At 41.6% G+C, this 10,901-nt stretch overlaps 1 protein-coding gene across 1 annotated transcript in view; it reads right to left on the bottom strand.

The window, feature by feature from the left end:
- Window positions 1-10,901, bottom strand: part of MKLN1 (muskelin 1) — a 390,424-nt gene extending 379,523 nt beyond the window's left edge. The window contains exon 1 of the mRNA XM_006158840.2: window positions 10,843-10,901. The gene's annotated coding sequence lies outside the window, so the exon portion shown is untranslated. The remainder of the gene's footprint in view (window positions 1-10,842) is intronic.

Here is a 10,901-nt window from a genome sequence, read left to right as displayed (position 1 = left end):
TCCTCTTGGGTTGGGTATTTATAAAATCAAGTAGCAAGGATACTCTGAAAAATACTACATTCATGCACATGTATATTACAAGGAAGACAAGGATCAAAGTGTACAGCGAATACTAAATGGAGGGGACAGACATTGCCAAATAGGTCAGATGGAGGCAAATGGGTTTATATGTTCAATTAAATCTGTGAAGTGAAAATAAAGAAGATACCTGTATATCTAGATATATAAGTATATAAATAGATATGTAAAATAAACTGGCCTGCTGCGGTGGCATAGCAGTAATGCAACACTTTACAATGCTGAGGCCATATTGGAAGGTCCTGGGTTCGCATCCTGAGGTCTCTCTGAACACGCCAGGTATGCATATGTGTGTAGCTGATTCTAGCTGGCTGAGGCTAGGGTGGATCCCAGCATAAATATCCTGTCATGGGTGCCTATCTCTATCTCTCTTTCTCTTTCTCTCTCTTGCAGAAGAAATAAATACACTTAAAAATGTACATATATATATGTGTATGTGTGTATATATATATATATATATACACACACACGCAAACCAAATTATGTCCTTCAGCAGTCCAAATCTGAATGTTTCTCTCATGACATGATCTTCATGCTTGTCCAAATCAGAGCTTGCCAAAACAGTGCCCACAGGCCAAATCTAGTCCACATGCCTTGTAGGGCCTATGAGCTGAGAATGATTTTTTTTTGCATTTTTAAATGATTGGAAAAAAATCAAAAGCTGAATGAGATTTTGTGACGTGAAAATAATATGAAGTTCAAATTTCCAAGTGCATAAGTAAAGTGTCATGGGAAGACAGCCATGCTCATTCACTTGCGTATCCTCAATGGCTGTTTGTGGCTGTATTAGCAGATTGAGTGGTTGGGACAGAAAAGCCTAAAGTAGTTTCTATCAGGCCCTTGAGAGGGAAAGTTGGCTGAATTCTCGCCTAACTGAATAACACAGGGTGTCATAACAGCTGTAATATTATTTGAACTGCAGCTATTATTTTAGTTCCTGAAATTTCTAATTCAAGGACACTCTCTTAGGTTATGGAGAAGATCTCCACGTTGAAAGAAAGGAAAGCCTTTTCTCCTTTGCTGTCCTCGGCAGTCTCTCCTCACAGCAGCAGCACCTTTATGCAGAAACAGGAGCAGGGAGAGAAGTCAGTGGTTTCTCTAGGAAGTCGGAAGTCTCCTCCTGCCTAAAGTTAGCTTTCTCTTGGATCAGAAACTGGGGCTGGGACATCCTTGTGTGTGGTGACGTGTGTTATAGAACTGCAGTGGCACCAAATGGATTCCTCAGATTCCGTTGACTGATTATAATCAAGTCAGATAGATGAGGAAAAGCAAATGGCTTTTTTTGGGTCATCACCCAGGACCTAAATAAAAATAAAAATGATTCAAGTTGACCAGAGGCAGGTAAACATGACTTACCTAAATGTTTTCTGGGAACTAGCAGGTAGTGTGTTGGTTAATGTGCTGGACTCCCACATGGTTGACCACGGTTTGAGTCCTGGACCCAGCGGCTTGAAACGTGCCAGGTGTGTATGGGTAGGGGGTTGAAGGTGGGCGGGGGGGGAGGGGGGGGGGGGGGGAGGGTGCATGCCCAAAATCCCGAGAAGAGAATGTAAGAGAAGGGACTGCAGCGTGGCCATCCCCCCACCCCCCACGGGGTGATTTCTTGCTTTCTGTCTCTCTCAGTCTCTTCAGCAAGTGCATTTGCCCTGTAGCAAAAATCTTCAGGGGAAGGGATAATAATAAGATTTTCTAAAGGCATCTCACATCACGACAACATGGTACCCAGGGGATGGGAGGGGTGGGGAGCTTAATAGTGAAACAAAGAAGAGGACTTTGTGATGCATCCTAAGATCAAGTTTAGTTTGTAATAAACTTGCAGGTAATCTGTTCATTAACTTATTTTTTGAGTCCCAGACATAAATTCTACTGTCTTGTGTATGTCTTTCTGCTATATATTTGTTCTTTCTCTGCAATTTAAAAAGTGTTTACTGATGATTAATTGTGGGTGAGGCACATGTCAAGTCCTAAAAATACAAAAGTAAGTAAAATAATCCCAGTCTCAAAGAGTATAGGGCTTAGGAAAGACACAAGTTAAACTGAGCTCCTTGATATTTTGGAAGTGTTTCACAACATGTTGATCCTCCTTAACACATTCTTCTCTTGGTTTCTTTGACCTCACAGTCCTCTGGTTTTAGTTCTCTGGTTTCTGATTCTTGGTCTCCACTGCCAGCTCTTTCTTTTCTGTCCAATCTCCAAGCAATCAAGAGTTTAGTGCTGAGCCCACTTCTCTTTGGATTCTTTCTACCCTCCTTAGGCAGTTCCCCACCACCACCCAAATTTATAAATCCAGTTGTAGCAGCTCTTCTGAGCTTCAGACCCATATCTAAAAGTCTGTAGGGGGCGACATTGAGAACTTCCGATCTTCACCTGCAACAAATCCTGTCCAGGATTCCCCATCTTGGTAACTGACGCCTGGATCTGATCTTAGAAGACCTCTCAAGTCAACAACGACCGGATTTCCAGTTCCAAAATGCACCATTTCCAATCAATGATCACGTTCTTTAAATCTTGACTCTGAACACCTCTCTCCCTGTGCATGCTACTACTTTAACCTGGATACTGGTCACCTTTCACATGGCCCACTGAAACACCCCCACTGCTCTCCACAACTGCTCTTGCTCTGCTTTATTTTTTTTAAGAATTATTTATTTATTTAATTATATTTATTATTATCATTATTTTTTAATTCACCAGGGAGGGACCGGGAGGTGTGTGTGTGGGGGCGGGGGGGACGGTGGGCAAATGAGAAAGCAAGCTACCAGGTCTGGAATTCGAACCGAGGTTAGCGATGTGGGAGTCTAGTGCCTTAAACACCACACCACCTGCTGTCCCTGCTCTGCTTTATTTTTACCTTCCCACAGATCATGTTTTTCAGCCCCAAATGTAAATAGTCCTTCAAAAGAAATGCAATGCTAGCAAAATACACATTGTTCTTCATCCCAGTTTTCTTACTTAGTAATGTGTCTGTAGATTTTTTCACATCGGGATATCTAGACTTGCCTCATGGATTATTTTTTAAAATAATTATTTACTTAATTTTATTTACTTTTAGTTTGATTAGAGAGAGACAGAGAGGGAGAGGGAAAGTGAGAAAGTAAGCTGCTAGATCCAGGACTTGAACTATGATGAGCCATGTGGGAGTCCAGCACTTTTAACCACCACGCCACCTGTCGGCCCTGCCTCACAAATTTAACAGCTGTCTACCTTTCACCAGTATAACTCTACAGTAATTGATTTAACTACTTCTCTATTGGTAGTTATTTTTGGTCTTTAACTACTGTATGGCTTCACTGAAGGTCTTAGAAGAGTCATCCTTCAATATATATGTATCTACTGGATAAATATATAAAAGTAGAATTGCTAGGTCATAGGCTTTGTACATTTAATAGTTGAATCAATACTGCCAGTTTGCCCTCCACAGAGGTTGTACCAACTTTCGGTCTCACTGACAGCATAAGAAAGTGCCTGCTCCCAAGGCTGGCCAGCCAAGTACATTATTAAACTCTTTGATTTTTATCAATGTGATATGTGAAAAATACAATTACAATTGTAATGTGCATGTCTCCTGTTATGAGAAAGAAGAAACATTTTTACATACATTTCTTTTAGAATTTTTAAAAAGAATTATTTATTTATTTATTTATTTCCATTTGTTATTATTATTATTATTATTTTTATTTGACCAGACAGAGACAGAGAGAGAGAAAGGGAAAGTGAAAAAGCGAGTTGCCAGGTATGGGACTCGAACCGCAGTTGGCCATGTGGGAATCTGGCGCCTTTAACCACCACACCAACTGCCGGCTCCCATTTTTACAGACTTTTAAGATCCATTTGTATGTCCTTGACTGCAATCCATTGGTCATACCCTTTGCTCCAATTTCCCAAAGTTTTTCATGTTTTTCTTATTGATTTGTAGAAACACTTTTCTTCTTACATAATATAATTTCTACATCCTATCAGATACCCTGTAATTTTTTAAAAGTCACTCTTTAGTCAATTTTTTATTTTAATAATAAGTAATTACGAAGGACTAATAAGGGTGTCCACATAAAGAGTGCACGCGTAGAGGTTGTGAATGGATCTGCTGACGTCCTGAATTAATGAAAATAGCTTGACAAGACAGCCTTATGCCTGTACCCGCACTACTCATTTCATCTTCCTAAGCCCTGTAGATATGCAGTATTGCTAACCCATGAAGTGCGGCTCAGAGCATGTGGACGTCCAGAACGACACAGCTAGTAATGCCTCCTTTTCTGAGATCGAAGGCTCAATAGTCCATCATCACTGGCCACATCTCAACCACACCAGATTTTAATCTTGGACGCCTTTACTTTCTAATCATCTGATGCTCCCCTTGTTTTCCTCCTGCAAACATCCAATGAATATTTTCAAGTGCCTACTGTGTGCTAGGAATCCTCACAGGGTTTGCAATTTAGAGGGGTTCTCAACCACAAGGAATGAAACAAACAGTAATAAAGTTCCACTATTATGAAAAACAATGCATTACATGATTGGAAAAAATGGGCAGAAAAAGATACTTCAGGTGGAGTGGTCTGGAAGGACCTCTTTGAGAAGGTGACATTTAAACAAAGATCAGAATGACCAAAAGAGTATTCCAGGAAAAGGAAATATTGGTGCAGGTCCTGTGAAACAAGAGCAAGTTCAGTGTGTCCGAGGAAGAGAAAAGCTGTGTGCCCGCTGTCTGGGGGCGTGGTGGGAGAGGAGCCTGAAGAGGAGGTCTGGGATGGCACACTGGGCTTTGTAGCCAGGAAAGGACTTTATTCCAAGTGCAATCAGAAGCTAGAGAGGGATGCTAAGAGAAGTGGCACGGCGTAACTTGTGACTCCTGTCACTTGAGCTGTGCTGTGGAGAATGGGGACAAGGGCGGAAGCAGGAGAACCATTTATTGATAGAAAGCTACTGCAGGAACACAGAGGGAGATGATGCAATTTGTTTTAGGAGACAGGAGAAAGACTTGAGAAATGTTTTGAAAGTAGAGTGAACCTGAATTCCTCATGGATTTAATGTGAAAACTGAGGAAAGAGGGATCAAGAATGTCCACATGTGTTTTGATTTGAGCAAATTGGTGGATGGTAATACCATTTCATTAGAAGGCTAAAATAATGAAGGGTATCTTTGTGTGTGTATGTTACTGTATTATTTCCTTTTTCCCCTGATAGCCTTAACCTCACAGAGTATGATTTCTTTTAAAATAATTATGTAATTTGAGTTATTATAATTATTATTATTAATTTGACGAGAGAGAGAGAGGAAAAGTGAGAAAGCAAGCCACCGGGTCCAGGACTCAACCTATGGTCAACCATGTGGGAGTCCAGTGCCTTAACTACCATGCCAATTGCTGGCCCCCACAAAGCATGATTTATTTATTTATTTATTTATTTTGGAGAGTTTTTTTTTTTTTTTTTTTTTTTTTTGCTATAGGGCACGTGCTCTCGCCAGACAGAGAGACAGAAAGCGAGAAATCACCCCCCAGGGGGGATGGCCACGCCGCAATCCCTTCTCCTCCATTCTCCTCCTGGGATCTTGGGCACGCACGCACATGCACCTGGCATGAGTTTTAAGCCGCTGGGTCCGGGACGCGAACCGCAGTCAATTACGTGGGAGTCCAGCGACATAACCATTACGCTAACTGCTGGTTCCCCCTTCAGTCTGTCTTATCTAAAAGAACTTCCTCTGCTTCTTCTACTCCATCTACTCCCTGACTCACTGCAATGTGGTTACTAGCCTCATTTCACACACATACACAAACCTCTTTCTTGCCAAACACACCAATGACCTCCTTGTTGCTAAAATCCAGGACTTTTCAGTCCTCAGTTTTCTTGAGCTCTATCTAGCATATAATATTGTTGATATTTTGGCTTCTCTGAAACTGATTGTTCCTGATCCTAACTCTCTGGATATTCTTCTGTATCTTTCTTTCCTCAATTCTTAAATGTTGTCATTTCCATAGGATTCTACAGTACTTCCTCTTCTTTTCTTTTTTTTTTAAAGAATTATTTTTATATTTTAAATTTATTTTATAAATTTTATAAAAATAAATTTTTTATATTTATTTTTATATTTTAAATTTAACTGGAGAGACAGAAAAAGAGAAAGAAGGAACGTGGAAAAGCAAGTTGCCAGGTCCAGTACTCAAACTACGATTGGCCATGCAGGAGTCCAGCTCCTTAACCATCACACCACTTACAGACACTACTGTTGTTTTTCTTTCTTTCTTTTTTCTTTTAGAGACATGTTTCCTATAGGGCAGGTGCACTCACCAGAGAGACAGAGAGACAGAAAGTGAGAAATGACCCCCGAGGGAATGGCCACACCGCAATCCCTTCCCCTTCATTTTCCTCTTGGGATTTTGCGCACACATACACATGCACCCAGCATTAGTTTTAAGCCACTAGGTCTGAGACTTGAACTGTGGTGGACTACATGGGAATCCTGCACCGTAACTGTTATACCATCTGCTGGTCCCATCCTCTTCTTGTCTTATGCAATTCTTTCTCAGAGATTTCAAAAGAGAACTCTATGAATTAGAGCGCATTCTGACGACTCTAGCATAGATCTCTCTCCTGAGTTCTAGACCTCTCTGTTCAATGATGTAATAGACAGTTTCACTTTAATATCCCATGGACATTTCAAACTCAACATGTTTAAAATTAAACTAATTACCTTCCCTCTGCAACCTGGTTTTCCTCCTGAGATCTCCATTTTGGCAAATGATGCTGCCATTCTACAATCTGCCTAGTCCACACATCTCTCCATTCCTAATTCTGCAGTTATTTTTTAAAAAGAATTACTTTATTTCATTTATTATCATCATTATTATTTGTTTAATTTGGCCAGAGAGAGAGAGAGAAAAGGCAAGGGAAAGTAGGAAAGCAAGCCTCCAGGTCCGGAACTCGAACCGTGGTCAACCATGTGAGAGTCCAGGGCCATAACCACCATGCCACCTGCCAGGCCCTCCTGGAGTTATAATCAATTATCAAATTATCTTGGTTCTATGTCCTTAATATTTTTTTAAAGAATAATTTAATTTTATTTATTCATTCATTTAGTTTAATTTGACCAGAGACAGAGAGAAAGTGAGAAAGCAAGCTATCAGGTCCAGGATTTGAACCATGGTTGGCCATGTGGGAGTGTGCAGTGCCTTAACCACCACGCCACCTGCTGGTCCCCAATGTCCTTAATATTTCTTTAGTCCTTCCCTTCTGTTCATTTCCATTCTTGCTGGCTTAGTTTAGATGCCCATTTCTTTCCTATAATGCCGCAACAACCTCCTAACCAGTCTCCCTGCTTATAATATTACACGAATAAATTCTCCAAACTGGAGTGATCTTTCTAAAATGAACATTTCCTTCTTAAAATGCATCAGTGACTCTCCATTGGCCTTGGGCAGAGTTCAAACTTAAGGCAGATAGGGCCTTTCACAATACAAGAGCATTCTATTCCTCCCGTTTGCACACTTAGAATTTCTGCCATGTATTCATACATCGTATTTACTGAGAACCTACTATGTGCTGGGCACTATCCTTCACCCTCAACTCTCCGGACACATTTTTTTTTTTAACCTCTTTGCCTGAAATACATTTCCCTTTCATTTGCCCATGCGTCTGGTTTATTTCTACTTATCCTTCAGAGCTCATCTCAGGATTCATCTTGTGTGGTTAGGGACCCTAGCTATGCCCAGTAAGGGTTAGGAACTCCTCCCAAGAGCTCCGTGTAGATATCATCTCACTATGTCTGATCAACTATGTAATCCTCCTTGTTCTATTATAAGGCCCTTCAGAACAGGGACTGTGTCTTCTTCATCTCTGCATTCCCAGTGCCTAGTACAGTTCCTGACACACAGCAGACACTCAATAAAGAAGAAAGGGATTCCACTTAAGTTTCCAAGTCAGGTCTTTTCTCTATAGCACAAATCTTACATTTGCTCATGGTACTTTTTAAAGTTGGGAATCTGAAAAATTCTAAAACCTGAGCGAGGTATATATTTGCCTATCACTAATTAAAATACAGGCCATAGATGATTATCTCCATGAGGATTTAGTTGCTTATTTCTCACATGCTCCTTCCTCTGTCATTCCACCATTTGGTTCATCCAACTACTTTGGGTTGCCTACATCTACAGTAAAATGACTGAAAGGCCTTTGTCTGTACCTTTAATCTCTTTGCACCTCTTATCCCAGTGCTTCTACACCATCACCAATGCAAGAAGAGAGCAAATACATTGGAAACAAGGTCGATTTTATTTATCTGGTAATTGATAGTAAAAACTGATACATCAACAGCAAATCATTTCCCATTATCATTTCCCCCAAGGTCTCTTTAATATCTACCCAGAGACACTGGGTAGATATTCAAGGTTCAGTAAAAAAACTGACATTGCAAAATTGAGGTAAAATTGGAATTTTTAGGTAATGAACTCCATCTAATCCCAGAATTTTGCAAATGGAAGGAACACGAGAGATCCTTTAGTTCAGTCCCTTTGTTTAAGCTTCCTTGAGGAGCCTGACATATGAAGACCTGCATTAACTGGCCCAAGCTCTTCTCGTCTATAGGAGAACTAGGAGCAAATTTCCTGACTTTCAATGCACTGAGCTTTCTTCGGTGCCATATAATTCCTTTCAAAAGGCTTTACTTTCCATCTAAACAAATCATCCACATAAGAACCCACCTATTTACATAGTGATTAGTTTTATGACATTGTTTTGTGACATCCTTGTCCATAGAGGAAGGAACTGGAAAAGAAAGAAGGAAAAAGGTTGTCTTGGGGCCAGCAGGTGGCGTGATAGTTGAGGGCGCTGGACTCCCACATGACTAACTGCAGTTCGAGTCCTGGACCTGGTAGCTTGCTTACTTTCTCACTTTCCCTCTCTCTCATTCTGCCCCTCTCTTGTCAAATTAAAATAAATAAAGTTAAAATAAAAAATAATTCTTTAAAAAAAAAAGATAGTCTTATCCAGTGAGATAGAGGCATTGAAAAAGAGCTAATTAGTACATGGTAATGGGGTTTCCTGTTCGTAGTGCAGCCTTGAAATCACACTCCGTCCTCTGAGCGCCATGACGCTAACCCAGGCTTATTTGTCCTTCCTGGTCCTGGATTCCATTCAATTTTATGCTTTATTTATTCTAAATTATTTGCCCGACTCCAGTGTGTATTTATTGTGCTTCATTTTTGAAATACGCTTACATATTCTTTCTACTTGAGTTTGTTTTAGTTCCAATGCTGAGGAATGAAGATTCTGGGCAAAAGAAATAAAGATGATCAATTTTTCTGAGTTTCCCATTTCAAGGATGGTTTTCTCAAAGGACAACTGGCAGTTGACTTTATTCCTCAAATGATGAGGTTTTCCATGGGAATTAGGATTTAAATGGGATAATTTGTTTTGAACGGGAAGCAAAGATTTCTTTCCAAGAGTATCAGTTTGATAATGTTTTACCAGCTAGTGCTCTGAGACCAAATATAAACCAGTTCTGAGAAACAGGAAGTGAACCTGACTGGTCTAGCCTGAGTGTCCCTGGCACTGACGCAAATACAGAAATCAAATTAGGAAAACAAGATATGTGGGTGTGAGGCAATCGATAATAATCCAGGATGCTACAACATAAGCAGGGACGCCTTTAGCCAAATGCCATTCATTTTAATAACACTCTGAGCAGTTTGATTTCCCCGTAACAGGCTGGTGATTAGACAGCAGGATGAGTCTGAGTTCCCTAGCAACCGCATGCGCTTTTGAGACAGTCATTAGCCTTTCAGCTAATCCTGTCAACCCCTTCCTTCTAAATGTATGACTGACATTTTTTTTTTAAAGATGGTGTTTCAGAAACAGTTTTGAAATTTCTAGGAGAGACATGGAAAAGAAGAAGAAGAATAAAAGTTGTCTTGAGAATTGCACCCAGGTGAAAGGAATCATGCTCCCAGGTGCCCAACCGTCCCTAAGTTTCACTGCTCTCAGTCCAGGTCTCTGAATGCCCCCTGGTAAAGAAGAGCGCAGGTGAAACTCTTCAGAGTGGAAGGCATTTTATCTCCTCATCCACCATGGAGCAATACTGCAACCTCTCTCCCAACCACAGCTCCAAAGGGCGGGGGAAGGCAGTGGGGTGGGCAGTCTGCGCCACGGGGAGGCTGCCCAGGTCGGGCAGAGGGAAGAGAACAGAGTTTTCTTTCTCCTTTAAGCCAAATGAATTATCCTGGTGGAAGGAGTATGGGGAAGGCGGGTGGTGAGGGGAATGAAGCTTTTTTTATTATTATTATTATTTTTCTATTGATTGTTTAGTGGCACCAGAGGCTGTTTGTCCAAGGCCCCCGGCCAAGAGCATGATTTTCGTGGCTAAAGTGAGATTGGGCAGGTTTCCCATCCCCTTCCCTAGTTTTAAACAAGACAACCCAGAAAGCGCAGCAAGGCTATAGGAAGATGTTGTACGCTGCTTTCGCTACTCAGCTGTACCTTAAAGCGCCAGGCCTGATGGGATGGTGGGTCTCCAACCCTGAATCATAGCCTCCAGCTCTGGTCTCGGTTCGGGATGGAACTCCACCCTCAGTGTAGCCTGGGTCAGCGGCGGGGCGCTATTCCAACAGAAATTATTGCTGCGTTCGTCTGCTCATTCTTAGGATGGCCTGGGTCCCCTTCAGCTGGGCACTAGGCTCCTTCGGAGTGGCTGGGGTGACTCCTAGAGCTCCCCGCCACCCCACCTAACCTCCCTGCGCGCTCCCCTTCCCAAGGCGACCACCTGCGCCGCCCCACTTACCATCTGCCCCGCGGGGAGGGCTCCCTGGGGTAGCGGAGCCCTCCCTGCTCCCGAGCCGC

Source organism: Tupaia chinensis, unplaced genomic scaffold (genome assembly GCF_000334495.1).
Source record: "Tupaia chinensis unplaced genomic scaffold, TupChi_1.0 Scaffold000610_1, whole genome shotgun sequence".
In the NCBI taxonomy this organism is placed as follows: Eukaryota; Metazoa; Chordata; class Mammalia; order Scandentia; family Tupaiidae; genus Tupaia; species Tupaia belangeri.
Note: the sequence above shows the minus strand (reverse complement) of the source record. Positions and strands in the feature narration are given on the sequence as shown.